The 16,904-nt window shown below is 43.2% G+C and overlaps 1 non-coding gene across 1 annotated transcript; it reads right to left on the bottom strand.

The window, feature by feature from the left end:
- Nucleotides 1-1,069: 1,069 nt before the first annotated feature.
- On the bottom strand, nucleotides 1,070-1,182 carry TRNAL-CAA. Its single transcript has 2 exons — nucleotides 1,145-1,182; nucleotides 1,070-1,115 (listed from the first exon to the last, which is right to left on the bottom strand). It is a non-coding gene; the product is annotated as a tRNA-Leu (tRNA).
- Nucleotides 1,183-16,904: the final 15,722 nt, after the last annotated feature.

Below are 16,904 nucleotides of genomic sequence, written 5' to 3'. Positions count from 1 at the left end.
CTGTTTTTAAGTCATTCTTATTAAAAGGAATTTTTAAAGTGTGTTTCTACTTTGTCAGACCGTGGTGGTACACCGGAGATTCTACAGTCCATTCCTAAGAAACTGGGCAGAATTGTAGTAATCCAAAAAGACAAGAAGCATTGGTGCAACGGCCCTCCAGTAGATGCTGTGTTGGTAGCAGCAGCCATGAAGGAAGAACTATCTGAAGAAAGTTTTTCTGTCTGTTCTCCTAACAGAGTCCAGGGCATTGGACAGACTAGTGAAACAGATTCATGCTTCAGTGACTTATGCACTTTGAGTGTTGAATCACCTTGCACATTTGACTCATTTCATAAAGGACTTGATCAAGGAGGTATAGAAGTCTGTTTCAGGTAAATTACTATCAGACATCAAAAAACTGTGGACGGCTGAATGTCTACCCTGCAAACTACTTCGTGTTGCCATGCGACTGCTATAGAATGCAGCAGGGGGCACATCAAGAATAGCTGGTACAGGCAATACCATGCGGTGGATGCCTGGATGCGGCTATGCGATTTTCGTGGAAAGCTTCAAGGTGTCCTTAATAAATGCCCCCATTGATGGTTCCACTCTGTTTGGACTGAAGATAAAAGAAATGCGTAGGAGAGAACAAGATGGTAAAATCTTGTCTGCTGCAGGAATCCATTTCTCCACTCCACAAAGATCTTTTTCCAGGAGTCAAAGGGGTGATAAGAAAATGTGGTTCAAAAATCACAGGGTTTTCACCATGACACTCCTGGAGCTAGACCTCCCCGAAGCAGAGGTGGAGGAATGTTGCCCGAAAGGCAGAACTGGACCAGAGAATCAGAGTCTCCTGGGCCCCTTTACCGAGAAGCCTTAACAGTTTCCCTGAACAGTTGCTTGACTGATGCACTTTGGAGGCATTCAGGACGTTTATAGGTTCGTAGGTTCGTAGATTAGTACTAGGCTAACTGCCCTTGTGAGCCATTTTAAACCTAGCCAATTATCCCTTGTGAGACTCGCACTCTGCACCTTGTGTTTGTAAGGCAAACACCTTAAGCATTAGGCTATCCTCCCAACCAAACACACATGTCAGAAGTGGGATTTGAACCCACACCTCCATATGGAGACCAGAATCCCCATGAACATTGGAAGGAGTTTAATCCTTGAGTCTGGCGCCTTAGACCACTCTGCCATCCTGACAGATAAACCTGGCAAACCATATCGTCCGATTCATGGGTGTTGAGGAAAATGACCAGAGGCTATAACATACCCTTCACCAAAAAAAAAGATTGAAGACTGCAGATACTCCACCCAATCATTTGGAATTTGCAGCAACAGAAGTGTAAAAGTTGCTAATCGAGTCATTCAGCCATTCCCCCAAGACCAGTTTGAATCTGTAGTTTATTCCGGGTTCTTTTTACTTCCAAAGAAGACAGAAGACCTCAGGTCAATATTGGACCTCAGCCACCTCAATCAATATGTCAGACAGAGTTCAGGATTGTGATGGTGCAGTCCATCCTGCCTTTGAGGCAGAATGATTGGATGTGCCCTGTAGATCTCCAGGACACCTACTACCACATCAAGATTCGAAGGCAATCCAGGAGATTCTTTTACTTCTGGCTGGGAGCCAATTACTTTTGATTCAGAGCACTGTCATTTGATCTCAACACAGCCACCTCGGTGTTCACTAAGATTATGGCAGTGGTTGCAGCTTATCTACGTCTGCAGAGCATCTAAGTCTTCCCATACTTAGACAATTGGCTCCTAACTGCTACGTCAAAGCATCTACTGTTGCAACACCAGACTTTCCTTCTCAGTCTTACAGACCAATTGGGATTAACAGTCAACTGCATGAAGTCCACACTGCAACCCACACAGAATGTAGAATTTATAGGATGTCAGATATAGAGTTTAACAAATTGCCAAACTTCCCATTACAAAGGTCTGGTTCTTAAGACTTGTAGTAGCATCCCCACCCAAAGGAAAAGGCTGATTCTCCGCCTGTTAGGTCTGATGTCTTCTACCATTACATTAGTTCGATTAGCAAGACACCACATTTGAGTACTACAATGGACACTGTCCGTTCAATGTTCACAGAGCATTCACCCAGAATCCATCTCACTCAAGTATGCAGAGACCATATAAGTTAGTAGATAGAGACCTTTCTGCCCACCTGTTATCCAGGCCACAGTAATCATGGATCCTTCCCTTCTAAGGTGGGTGGAGGGAATTTCAGAGAGAAGACTATTCAATGGACTTTGTCATCTGTGGAGGCCAAACTTCGCATTGATGTCTTTGAGATGAGAGCAATTCATCTGGCATAGCAGGCTTTTTAGGACTTCTTACCCAAGGATGTGATTTCCATCCAGGCGATCAGTATGTCAGTGGTACGATACATCCACAAACAAAGTGGAACATGTTTATATCCCCTTTACTGGGAGGCCATGCATGTCTGGTAGTGGGCAGCATCTTCCTGTCACTTTCTGGTAGCAACACACATTTCTGGGACATCGAATATACTAGCGGACAGGCCGAACAAGTGTTTCCTCCTGTGTCACAAGGGGTGTGTCACACAAATGGTGGCAACAGAAATCTTCAGACGCTGGGGCCAACCTTGCTATGACCTCTTTGTCTCCCACCTGAACAACAGATGCAGCAGTTACTTTGCCCTTGTCCCTCCATAGGGACAGTTACTGAGAGATGCTGTAGTCCACATTTGGCCCCTAGATCTCTTGTATGCCTTTCCACTGATGCTTCTCCTAATGAAAAGCCACAAGGTGCAAGACCAGGGTGATCCTCATTGCCCATTCTGACCCCTGCAGGTGTGGTTCCCCTTCCCTTGCCCTCATTTAATATGTCCAGCATGGGTGCTGGATCCCATCCCGGATCTACTGCCTCACCCGTCCGGGATGCCTCTACCAGATCTTCAGACCCTAAAATTAACTGCATGGTTTCTTCAGTTTTAATGATAGCCAGAGACACCAGGCTTTATGCAGTAGTTCATATAATATCTTCTTACAAGAGCAAATGGAAAAGATTTTCTAGTTGGGTGTCCTCAGAGGGTTGGACCCTTTCTCAGCTCCTCTTCCATCGTTACTGGAATTTCTTTCAGAAATTTTTCAGCAGGGTTCCAGTTACTCTACTATAAAAGTTCAAATGGCTGCCATTTCAAATTTTCACATAGGACACTGATTCACCTGCTGCTTCGCTTAGGATAGCTGAAGCTTTCCTCACAGCAACTATCTTGTTTAGCCCCCCTGTTTGAGATCCAGTCCCCCTATGGGATATTACATTGCTGCTTCAGTCATTGACTCAAAAAAAATTTTGAGCCCACTGCCTCAACCGACTTAAAGCTTCCTTTTCTAGAAGACCATTATTCTGACTGCTATCACTTCTGCTAGAACTGTTTCAGAGCTAAACATGCTGTCATGCAAGCCACCTTTTCTCATATTCCACAAAGAGTATTCTCTTGAAAGATGGCATCTGAAACAAATTTCGAGCAACATATTGAATTACCTGTATTTTTTCCAAATGTTGCTACAGAAGGTGTACATATGCCTGGTACATTAGATGTCCACAGACAGCTCAGTTTTTACTTGCATTGTACCAAAGATACCAGGTGTTAGAGTATATTTAACAGTGAATAAAATAAATTAATTCTGCTGTAAATATGTTGAAAGATAAAGCATAGAATAAAAGGTTTGCTTGAATATATGTAGAGTTTAGCAATGTAAAATGGACATCCATGCTATATGTATAACAGACAGGCTTCTTCACAGCATCAGCAAAAAAGCCTAAAAAGGCAATTCTGGAAAGCAAGTATTGCATGCTTTTTTTTTTATAAACTCGGCAATACATGATCTTTTACAAAGCTGTTTCCTCAGAAAACATGTTCTTCCACAGTATCAGTTCCTCAAAAATATCATCAGCAGAACAGTTTGCACAGATGTTTCATTTCAGGCTTCTGTTAATGAACATCTTTTTTATAAAATCAGCAGAAATCCTTTCACAGAAGGACAACAAAAAAGTCTGTTACAAAACATTTCCTTAAACAAGCCTGGAAAGTAAATTATCAGCAGAACGGATGTTTCTGTATTAAGCACAAAAAAAGATACCAAAAGGAAAAACAGACTCTAAAGTGCATGACTAAAAGGGTACGTAAGCACTGTAAATCAAATTTTATTAGAGGTATTTGTAGGAACTCTGGTTCCGAGGTAACTGGAGAATGGAAAGCCATAAAGCCATCGTCCATATCAGTTGAGAAGGAAAAACTTTGTACATTAAATTTGTAAACTACAGTCCTACATCTTGTTTGTTATAAAAATAAGTTATTTAATAGTAACTGTTCTTACAGTGAAATAGTATTGTCTGCAAAATATATTTCTGTATCAGTGTGCAATTTGGTGCTTTAAACAGACTAAAGATGCAGTCATGCAGAGCTGTGTGTGTCTGATTCAGCAGTGAACAGCCAGCAAGACTTTGTGTCTTAAGAAGACTTTGGTTCCTGTCCAGTTCAGCAAACAGCATATATGCGGCACCTTCAGGAAATTAAAATTTTCACCAGGAAATCTGACCAGCTGTTTGTCTCCTTTTCCAAAATAAAACTAGACAGCTTTTATCAAAAATCACAGTTTCTAAGTGGCTGGTGGATTGCATTTCTTTTGTTTATAAAACACAGGGGTTGCCTTTGCATTCAAAGCTTAAAGCTCACTCCACCAGAGCAGTGGCCATCTTGAAAGCATTTGCAAAATAGAGACCCTATCAGTGACATATGTGCAGCAACAATTTGTTCATCTGCTCACACTTTTGCATCTCATTATAAATTGGATGTGCAGTTTAGTGTGTGTGTATCCTTTGGCTCTGTCAATTTCAGGAATGTCTTTCCTCGAGTCCACCCAGACCCTTTTAGGTAGCTTGGGAATCTGTCCCAAACGTTGAATTGGGCAAAGATAGGATTCAAAAAGTTATGTACTTACGATAAGGATAGATCTGTGTTGTCTCATTTTCATCTTGTTTAACATCCCTCCTTCCTTTCTCCTTCCAGATTGCCATTGTGTATTTTCTGGGGCTCGGACAAACCTCGACTGAGACCCTGTCTGATTGCTCCACATCACCTTCCCTAAGTGTGTAATGATTTTTGATAATTTTCCATTCCACAATATTTGGTCTATATAATTAGAATAATCAGCAAACCTGATCTGAGGTAAATCAGTTAGATGGAGAAAATTATGGTCATATCCGACAACCTAAATGTAGAACTGGACAAAAATTAGACAACATGGATCTGTCGTTATTCTAAGTAAGTAACATTTGTTTCCAGAAATCCCAGGGATTCTCACCTGACACTCCTGGGGAAAGACCCCCACTAAGGGGGGAATATTAAGAATGGACATTGCCAAGGAGGCAGAGCTGGTCCTCAGAACCAAGGTTTCAGAGGTCCCTTCATTAAGAAGCCTTGTTAATGCTCTTGAAGAATTGCATGACTGCCTTTCTGTGAATGCAATTGGGAGAGTGCCTATAGCTACAACCTGAAGCCTGGATGTCCATCACAAACAACAGATTGATGCAGAGGATAATAACCAGAGGCTGTTACATTCCCTTTCTTTCCTTTTCCCCAAACTCAAAAGTTACCAAATGTTCCACCCTCTCAAAGGCAAGCAACACACAAAGAATTGCAAAAATTGCTAAACAAGTGAGTTATCCAAGAGTTCCCACCAGACCAGCAAGGATCAGGCACTTACTCAAGATTCTTTATAGTGCAAAAAGACTGCGGACTTCAAGCCAATCTTGGACGTCAGGCATTTCAATCGATATGTCAAACAAAGTTCTAGATGGTCATGGCTCATTCCATTCTCATGGTCATGGCTCATTCCATTCTCCCACTTCTGAGAGTAAAAGATTAGATGTGCTCTCTAGGTCTTCAGGATGTGTCCTACTATATCAAGATAGACAAACAATCCAGGGGTTCCTATTGCCAGATTGAAAGACCGTAATCCCGAATACGAAAAGAGCGACACGTATCGTGCGAAATACGGAAACACCGAACGTCCAAAACAGCGAAAATTTAAATGTCGAAGTGTAATGGTTGGCTCGTCTGCAATATAGCTCCGTAAGGTAAGTGTGCGATAGATGTGTGCGATAGATAGGACTTTAGGGTTAGGATGTGGGTTAAGGTAAGTGAATAGATAGGTAATGTATGTAAGATTTAGTGTAGTGTTAGAAGTAGGGTTTTATTTAACTGTATTTATATGTATTATTTTTTTTTTTTGGGTGTATGTCTGTAGGGGAAGTGTGCGGTAGTTACGGACCTTAAGAGTTAGGGAGGGGTTAAGGATAGTGCATAGATAGTTGTGTATGTGGGGGTTTAGTGTAGTGTTGGAAGTAGGGTTTTGTTAAATGTATGTATGTGTATTTATTTTTTTGGGTGTATGTCTGTAGGGGTTGTGTGCGTCTGTAGGGGATGTGTGCGGTAGTTATGGACCTTAGGGTTAGGGAGGAGTTAAGGATAGTGCATAGTTAGTTATGTATGTGGGGTTTAGTGTAGGGTTTTGGTGCTTTACTTTAGGTTAGAAGTAGGGTTTGATTAGTGTATGTATGTGGTTTATTTATTTTGTTTGGGTAGGTAGTATCTAGCAGGTGGTGGGGGTTGGCCGACTATGACAGTTCGATATTTTATTTTTCGCTGTTTAGTGCGTTTGGGATTTTTGCGGTTCACATTCTAGGTGTCTATGTTTAGGTATTTGCGTAAAGGTTTTTTGATTTGCTAATATAGACCCACAATCCAGAAGGTATCTCTGCTTCTGAGTAGGAGCCAGTCTGTTCAGAGCTCTACCCTTTGGACTCTCCACAGCCCCCTCCTCCCCCAGGTGTTCATGAAATGCATGGCAGTGGTAGCAGCTTAATTCAGGCTGGAAGGGTCAGGATATCTGGCTCATATCCACCTTTGCCAAGAATCTACTTATCTGAGCAAGAAAAGTACAGTTTTGTACCTACCATAAATGTAGATGTTCGAAGATCCACATTGCTGCAGTCCTTACACTTGGGTAGTCCGCTGTCCTCGGTCGGCCCGAATATCAAAGTATTAGGCTGACGTCGGTCAAGGCGCTTAAGACTGACATCAGGACGTCAGGGTACAAATGCGCATGACCGACGTCATATCCTCAGTCTTTTCTTGCCCCAGATGTCAGAAGACCCTAAAAGAAAGGTCAAAACCAAAAGACAGCAAAACAACCAACCACCCTTGCACTAATCATCTGTACAATATATACAATATCCACAATATTCACAACCCAAACCACACAACCGCCTCTAACCACAGAGGGGAAGGAGGGAGGGTAAATTGGACTGCAGCAATGTGGATCTTGAACATCTACATTTATGGTAGGTACAAAACTGTACTATGTTCTTCATCTCACATTGCTGCAGTCCTTACACTTGGGTAGAATCCCAAAGCAGAGGTAAGGGAGGATGGCAAAACTATAAAGCAGTAGGAACTGCCAAAATGCCCTGTAAAATTGCAGTGGCAAAACCAGCCCTAGATTTAGAGTAAAGTGGAAGGTGGTAATGCTTAGAGAAAGTATGCACTGAACTCCAAGTAGCTGCCTCCAAAATATCTTTAGTTGCCACCCCTTAAAAAGCTGTAGAAGTGGCAGTAGCCCTAGTGGAATGAGGCCTAATCCCAGCTGGAATCTCCTTACCATGATGGGAATAACAGAAAGCAATACAGAACCCAATCCACTTAGAAATAGTTTGTTTTGACACAGGCTTGCCCTGAGACCCCAAAGCAAATGAAACAAATAACTGCTGGGACTGCCTGAACCCTTTAGTTCTGCACAAATAATATCGCAACTGCCTGTGTATATCCAAAGTGTGCAAAATCTTTTCCCCTTTATTTTGGGGGTTTGCATAAAAAGTAGGCAAATGAATAGTTTGGTTTAAAGCCACACTAGAAACCACTTTAGGCATAAAGGAAGGATTAGTACGTAAAGATACCCTATCCTTGTGGAAAATTAAGAAAGGCTCAACTGCCATAAGGGCCTGTAATTCAGAAACCCTTCTTGCAGAGGTAATGGCCAACAAAAAAGCAGTCTTCCATGATAAATATTTCAACTCAGCAGTAGCTGCAGGCTCAAAAGGTTGTAGAGTGAGTTTCTCCAACACAAAATTGAGATCCCAAGCAGGAGTAGGAGCTCTACGTGGGGGTCTTATATTCTTTGCCCCTCTAAGGAATTGCTTAAACAAAGGATGAGAAAACAATGGTGGGTCACAGTCATAGTGAGCAGAAATTGCTGCAGCATGAAACTTAATAGAAGAGAAGGACAAACCTTTGTCCAGTAACTCAGCAAGATATTGAAGAGCCACACTTAAATTAGGCTTAGAAACATCAAATTCCTTTGCTGCACTCCAAAACAAAAATCTCTTCCATTTATCTGCGTACACTTTCCTTGTACTAGGCCTCCTGGCCTCCAAAATAACATTCAAAACTTGCTGTGGAAGCTGAGACCCTCCAGGGTTTAAAACAGAATATGCCAGGCTGTTAGGTGAAGAGAGTGAAGTTTGACATTGAGTAAATGACTGTTCTCCTGAGACAGCAGGTGTGGAATCGAAGGCAAAGGCCATGGAGGCTCCCGTACCAGACTTCTCAGTAATGGGTACCAGTGCTGTCTAGGCCAATCTGGAGCTATTAAAATCATCTTTGGCTTGTCCTGTCTGACCTTTAGAAGTACCTTTGGGAGGAGAGGCAGAGGTGGAAAGGCATACACATGAAGATTGCTCCAATTGAAGGAAAGAGCATCCACTTTCCAAGCTGTGGGATGAAACCTTTTTGTGCAAAACTTTGGCAGCTGGTAGTTTAGTGGAGAAGCGAACAGATCTATGTCTGGAGTTCCCCATAACACTTGTCAATTTCTGAAATACATGAGGATCCAATTTCCACTCGTGGGGATCCATAATTCGTCTGCTCAACACATCTGCTAAGGAGTTCTGTGCTCCCGGCAGAAACCTTGCCTGAAGATTTACCTGTAAACTGAGAGCAGTCTCCCACAAAATCATTGCTTGTCTGCATAGAGGATAAGAATGTGTTCCCCCTTGCTTGTTGATGTACCACATGACAGTTGTGTTGTCTGTTAGAACCAACACCTGCCCTGGAAGAAGTAAATCCTTGAAAGCTTTTAATGCAAATTGGACTGCTAACATCTCCTTCAAGTTGATATGTAGATGTTGTAGTCTGGCAGGCCACATGTCTTGTATCCACTTTCCATTTAGATGAGCTCCCCAAGCTTTGTCTGAGGCATCTGTCGTTAGAATCTGACTCGCCTCTGGCCGGGTCACAGAGAGTCCCTTGTTTAGGTGACATTCCTGAGCCCACCACAAAAATTCCTTTTGAATGCAAGGTATTATCTGAATGACAGTGTCCATATCTTGGCAGTGCTGTGTCCATACATTTTTGAGATACCATTGCAGCTTCCTCATATGCAGTTTGGCATTGGGAAGCACCAGAATACAAGATGCCATGAACCCCAAGGCTTGAAGGACTGTCCTTGCAGTCAGCCTGGACTGATGAGACAATTGATGGAAGTAAAGAGAAAGATTCTTTTGTTTGTCCGGGGTCAAAAAGGCCATCTGGGATGCTGTATTCAGTCTCACACCCAGAAAGCACATGTCCTGAGAGGGTACTAGACTGGACTTTATTTCGTTCACAGAATACCCCAGGCATCTTAGCACTGCTATCACATATTGCAAATGATGAAGAAGCTCGTCCTTTCCTTGTGCCAGAATCAGGCAATCGTCCAAATAAGGATAGATCTGTATTCCTTGTAGCCTGAGGAAAGCTATCACTGGAGCCAGAACCTTCGTGAACACTCTGGGCGCAGTAGATAAGCCAAAGGGCAATGCAGAGAACTGATAATGAGAAGTCCCAGCTCGAAAACGCAGATACTTCCTGCAACTTAGCCTGATAGGAACATGAAGGTAAGCCTCCTTGAGATCCAGAGTCACCATCCAGTGATCTTTGCCCAGCAGAGGTAAAAGCTGTTGTAACGTCAACATTTTGAACTTGGGAATGTCCAGATAAGTGTTGAGGATAGATAAATCCAAAATTGGTCTCCACGTGTTCCCCTTCTTTGGTACTAGGAACAGGCGAGAATAAAATCCTAGGCCCACTTCTGGCAGAGGGACCGGCTGTATGGCCCCTATTTGAAGCAGCAGAGAAATTTGTTTGTGAGCCTCTATTCTTTGCTGAGGAGGAACGTCTGGCATGCCTTTGAAAGGAGGCAAGGTATGGAAATAAAACTTGTAACCTTGGTGTATGATATCCAATACCCATCTGTCCTGGGTAATTAAACTCCAATTTTCTTTGAAGAGTGTCAACCTTCCTCCCAAAGGCGCTGCCAGACAAGAAGGCTCTGGCAGCTGAAAAGGTAGGTCATTGGGCCTGTTTACGAAAGGACTGGCCCCTGCCCTCACCCGAAGACTGTGCAGGTGAACTCCCTGTTCTAGGTCTGAAGGAGCCCTGAGCTCTGCCCCTACCACGTCTAGATCTTCCCCTAGACTGTGAATCATAAGAAGGGTACGTCCACCCCTTAGCAGGCCAATTCCTACTAAACTTCGGAGGCTGAACTTGCAAAAAATCTTTAACAGCCTGCATAGACTTGGCCTTGTCTTCCATTTTCTTTAAGACTGCCTCCACAGGTGAACCAAACAACACATCAGACTGTAAAGGAGCATCTAAAATCCGTGTCTTAACATGGTCAGATAAATTCTGATCCCTCAGCCAGGCGTGCCTGCGAAGAACTGACCCAGTGGCAGCCACCCTAGACGAGGCCTGTACAGCATCAAAACCACACTGTAAAGAATGCTTACCCACCTGTTCAGAAACATGTACCAAATCTTGTAATTCTTTACACTCAATGCCTTCCGCCAGAGCATCCACCTTAGACTTCAATTGAGAAAGAAGATAGTTTTGATATTTCAACATGTGAAACTGGCAATTCAAAGCCCGCATAGCTAAGGTGGAAGAAGTATAGACTTTCTTTCCCCATCTATCCAAAACTCTGGCCTCTCTATCTGGAGGAACCGAATTCTTTACAACCGAGGCCTTGACGCCCTTAGGTCCCTGACTAACAGTTTCTGGGTCCGCCCTAGGACTCTTATAAAGATATTTATGAGCTTCAGGCACCCTGTAATACCTGTCCGGTTTAACAGGAGCAGGAGGCAAAGAATCAGGATTAAGTGAAGCCTCTGCAAACACATCTACCACAACATCCAGAACAGGTGGTATAGCCAAAGGCCTATGCTGGGGTAAAAGCAAAAATTCCCTAAGCCTTTTCCTGGAATCAGAAAAGTCCTGACCTTCCCACTTAAAATGTTCCCTCATGGAATGAAGAGTCTCTGAAAAAGAAAAATCCTCTGGAGGAGAAGCAGAAGGAGTAGAATCATCCACATCAGAATCAGAATAAGGAGAATACTCCTGCAAGTCTTCAGCCGAAGACTCTCCGAAGCCTGCTCAAAACTCCCCAACTCTGGTTCCACCCTAGGCCTCTTATCAGGAGGGGGCAAAGAACCTCTAATCAAAGTAATTAAATCTTCTGCCATTTTAAGCATGTGCTTCTTGGGCACAGAGCAAAGAACTAGGAGTGACACCAACAGAAGCTAAACCTGGCCTGCCTCTGGGAGAAGCCTTGGAAACAGAAGGCGAGGGCCAAACCACCCTAGGAAGGGAGGGGAGTACAGGAACCTGAGAAGCCCCTTCAGCCTGACTTGCCTCCTGAGAGGCCACATCCTGCAATATCAAAGTCTCCCCCTGGGACTCCAGAGAAACCTCTGGCGGAACCACCGGTTCCACTGACACCTCTAAAGAACCGGCGTCCGGTACGGACGACTCTTCTTGCCTGGGTTTAGCTGCTTTGTCTTTGCGCTTCTTCGAAGAAGCGGGCGTCGGAGCATCCGACGGCATAGTATAATTGCACCGCTTCCCGAAGACCAACTTGGCACAATCTAACCTTCGCTTAATAGTGCGCTTATTGAACCTAGCACAAAAGCGACACCCAACAACGTCGTGCTCAGGCCCCAAACAAGGAATACACAAAGTATGATAATCTCTATGCGGTATCTGTTTCCCACAAGAAATACAGTTATTCACTTTTTCTGACATCCGGTAAACCACTGAGGCAAGAAAAAACTAAAATATTCCCCAACGGGGTACTTAGCCAACTTTGACTCGGTCTGAAACTCCGAATTCGAAAAATTTCAGAACGCCGAACGGCACTTGCAACGCTGCTTCTGCATCGGACCATGCGGCAAAAAAGACTGAGGATATGACGTCGGTCATGCGCATTTGTACCCTGACGTCCTGATGTCAGTCTTAAGCGCCTTGACCGACGTCAGCCTAATACTTTGATATTCGGGCCGACCGAGGACAGCGGACTACCCAAGTGTAAGGACTGCAGCAATGTGAGATGAAGAACATCTCCTAGCTCCAAACTTGTTTAACACTGAGAATCACAATCAGTCTGGACAAATCAAAATGTTGCCCTGTACAAGTGAGTTCATTGGACCATGCTTAAACACAATCCTTCAGACAGCCAAACTTCCACAAAACAGGTTATCAACACTTCCCATTCATGCTCAAGTGATCCTTTCATCACATCAACCAGCAGTAAGCATGGTCCTTTGCTTACTATTTTCAGTGGTAGCCTCCATCATCTTCATCTGTCTTGCCAGATATTCCATGAGAGAGTACTACAGTGGAGCCTAGCTGTGCAGTGTCTTTCCCAGTATGTTTTACCAACATTTACAGGAGACACATCCGCTGGTGGCTCAAATCTCCTAGGGTATTAACAAGACTGGCCATTTGTATCCCAAAGGCACTGTGACCATGAGGATGCTTCCCTCTTAGGGTGGGGGTTGAGGTGGGAGGATACTACAAGGGAAAGGCTGTCCAAGGTACTTCATCCCCTTATAAGATCAATCTCCATATCAACATTCTAGATATGAGGGCAGTCTTCTTAGTACTGCAGGCCTTTTAGGCCTCCTCCCTCAAGGACTGATCATCATCATCTTCTTCTTTCAGCTGTTCCCGTTAGGGGTCGCCACAGTGGATCATCTGTTTCCATTTCTTCCTGTCCTTTGCATCATGCTCTTTCACACCAACTGCCTGCATGTCCTCTCTCACCACATCCATAAACCTTATCTTAGGCCTTCCTCTTACCTGGCAGCTCCATCCTTAGCATCCTTTTCCCAATATACCCACCATCCCTCCTCAGCACATGTCGAAACCAACGCAATCTCGCCTCTCTTGCTTTGTCTCCAAACTGTCCAACCTGAGCTGACCCTCTAATATACTAATTCCTAATCCTGTCCATCCTAGTCACACCCAGTGCAAATCTTAACATCTTTAACTCTGCCACATCCAGCTCTGACTCCTGCCTTTTCGTCAGTGCCACCGTCTCCAACCCATATACCATAGCTGGTCTCTCTACCCTCTTGTAGACCTTCCCTTTCACTCTTACTGGTACCCGTCTGTCACAAATCACTCCTGACACTCTTCTCCACCCATTCCACCCTGCCTGTACTCTCTTCTTCACCTCTCTTCCACACTCATCATTACTCTGAACTGTTGATCCCAAGTACTTAAACTCATCCACCTTTACCAACTCTACTCCCTGCATCCTCACCATTCCTCTACCCTCCCTCACATTTACACACATATATATATTCTGTTTTAGCCCTGCTGACCTTCATTCCTCTCCTCTCTAAAGCATATCTCCACCTCTCCAGAGTCTCCTCAACTTGGTCCCTACTCTCACTACATATCACAATGTCATCTGCAAACATCATAGTCCACGGGGCCTCCGGTCTGATCTCATCTGTCAACCTGTCCATCACCACTGCAAATAAGAAAGGGCTCAGAGCTGATCCTTGATGTAATCCCACCTCCACCTTAAACGTATCTGTCACTCCCACCGCAGTCCTCACCAATGTCACACTACCCTCATACATATCCTGTACCACTCTTACTTCTCTGCCACTCCCAACTTCCTCATACAATACCACAACTCCGCTCTAGGCACCCTGTTGTATGCTTTCAAGTCCACAAAGACGCAATGCAACTCCTTCTGACCTTCTCTGTATTCCTCCAACAACACACTCAGAGCAAATATTGCATCTGTAGTGCTCTTTCCTCGCATGAATCCATACTTCTGATCACTAATCATCACCTCCCTTCTTAACCTAGTTTCCACTACTTTTTCCCATAACTTCAAGCTGTGACTGATCAATTTTATCCCTCTGTAGTTACTGCAGCTCTGCACATCACCCTTATTCTTGAAGATAGGTACCAAAACACTTTTTCTCAACTCCTCAGGCATCATCTGACTTTCCAAAATTTCATTAAACAATCTGGTTAAAAATTCCACTTACATTTCACCTAAGCACCTCCATGCTTCCACTGGTATGTCATCTGGGACTGATATCAATTCAAAATGACAACATGTTAGTAGTCTGGCACATTAACAAACAAGGGGTAACCTGATCGTACCCATTATGTTGAGAAGCCATGAGGGTTTGGCAATGGACAGTATCTTCTAATTGCTTTCTTATAGCAATGCACATTATGGGGAAGTGCAGTGTTCTAGTAAACAGCTAGAGCAGATTCATCGTCCTGCCTCATGATTGGTCCCTCAATCAAAAGGTGGCAGAGCAGATTTTTTGCTGCTGGTGCCAACAGTTCATCTTGTTGCTTCTTTCCAAAGCACCAAATGCGATGGGTTCTTTGCCCTGATCCCCCCTGATGGGGGGAGTCACCCAGGGATGCTGTGATCCACACTTGGACCCTGATCGCCCCTCCACCTTTCTTCTAACACCTCTCAACCCAAATTTTCTTCAGAAAGCACTGGAGAAGAAGGTCACAGTAATCCTTGTTGCCCCCTTTTGGCCTCAGCAAATTTGGTTCCCCTACCTATGGCCTTCCTGAAACATCCCACATGGGTTCTGGGCCCCAGAGTGGATTTCATTTTATATCCCTCTAGCCTGCCTTTTCCGGGCATTCAAGCCCTAAAATTAACCAGTTGGTTCTTCCACTTCCATTGATGGCTAGGCAGTCCAGGCTTTCTTCCCAAGTTATCCATATTCTTATCTCCTCCCAGAGACTGTCTGCTAGGAATATGTACAAAAGCAAAATGAAAAGGCTCGCTGTTTGGGCTATGGAAAGAGATGTAGACCATTTTTTGAGCAAGAAACTCCTTGCTCCAAATGGTTTTAGAATTTCTAGCCTGTCTTTCTCAAAATGGTGCCAGCTTATTCCATTGTAAAAGTCCAATTAGCTCTTTTCAGTTTTCACAATGGAGAAAACCAATACCCCATTGCTTCTCTCAAATTATTTAAGGCCTTTCTGATGGATGCATTTCTTCTCATGCCTTCCCTTAGACATCCTACTTCTCCTTGGGATATTACTATTCTACTTCAAGCATTGACTCAACCAAAATTCAAACCTACAGCCAAGCTGGAACTTCATTTCCTTAAATGGAAAACTTTGTTTTGGTGGCAGTTAGTTCTGCAAAGAGGGTATCAAAACTCCAGGCCCTTTCATGTAAACTTCCGTACATTATTTTTCATAGGAACAGAATTTCCTTTGAACCAGTCCTTTCTTTTTACTAGAGATAGCTACCGAAACAAATTTAAATCAAAACATTAATCTGCCAGTGTTCTTTCCAAATTTTTCTAACAAAGGAGAATACATAGTATATTTATTGGATGTTCATAGACAGCTTTGATTTTACATTCACTGCACAAATGTCTGATCAACGATTTGCGTCCAGTTCAACAAATAGATTGGGTCAAGGAGTTTCCAAGTCATCTTATCAATGTGGTTGTCTGGTTTTATAACTCATTTATACAAAGAAAAAGGTCTTAATTTAACAAAGCTTGTCAAAGCTAACCATACTAGGTCTCTGCAAACCTTTACAACCTTCTTTTTCAGTGCATCTGTTAATGACATTTGTGCTTCAACCACTTGGTCTAACTTTCATACTTTCATATCTCATCATAAATTGGATTTACTGTCTAGGAACAGGGCAGCTGTCCTCTCAAGTATCATTCTGTGATTCCACCCAAGGTTTATATTAACTGAGGACTCTGTCCTGTCTGAGGGACGGACAGAAGAGACATCAGATACAAAATATATGTACTTACCATAACTATTTATTTTTATTTTACATTTGTTGACCGGGATTGTCCGACTGAGCTGAAGAGCCCTTTTTCAGCGGAGGCTCAGGGAGAAAAGCTCCAACATATTATACAATTTTCATTATAAATTAGCATTAAACAGCAATGTTGCAGGATTATTACAAGGCATTAAGTAGCAATACAATGTTATACAGTGTCAATAATCAGGAGTATAACATAACTATTTCAAGATGTATAAAAAGAAATGTCATTAAGATGAGTATAGTTTTTGGGGTAAGTGGTTAAAAAATTGTTTTATCATGATATAGTTGCATGAAGGCAAGACAATTACAATAGAATGTTTCTCTGAGGCAATTTGCTTAATAGATTTTAGAAGACAGTAGAAGGAGTAGTCAAGGAAGATTAGAGAGAGCTAGTGAGAAGAGTGAGTTAAGGGCAGAAAGTAGATTAAGGTATGAGAAGTAGGGGATGTTAAGGAGGGAGAGTGCAGTGGCAGGACCAGTGACTTTTAAAGTGCTCTTTGGTGGCTGTCTTAAATTGTTTAGAATGTGTAAGGGTCCTGATTTCTAGTGGGAGCCTATTCCAGGCAATAGTGGGGTGATAGCTTTACATGTTGCTTCCAAATTTAGACTTGGGTTTGTAGATATGTAGTAGGTCTTGGTTAGAGCTTTGGAGAGGTATGGAGGGAGAATAATGGGAGATGAGAGGTGATAGTGGTGGGCAGTAGGAAGGCTGGTATA

This window comes from Protopterus annectens, chromosome 7.part0 (genome assembly GCF_019279795.1).
Source record: "Protopterus annectens isolate FY-2018-M chromosome 7.part0, PAN1.0, whole genome shotgun sequence".
NCBI classification, from domain to species: Eukaryota; Metazoa; Chordata; order Ceratodontiformes; family Protopteridae; genus Protopterus; species Protopterus annectens.
The sequence above is the reverse complement of the archived record's forward strand: the minus strand, read 5'-3'. Positions and strand labels throughout refer to the sequence as shown.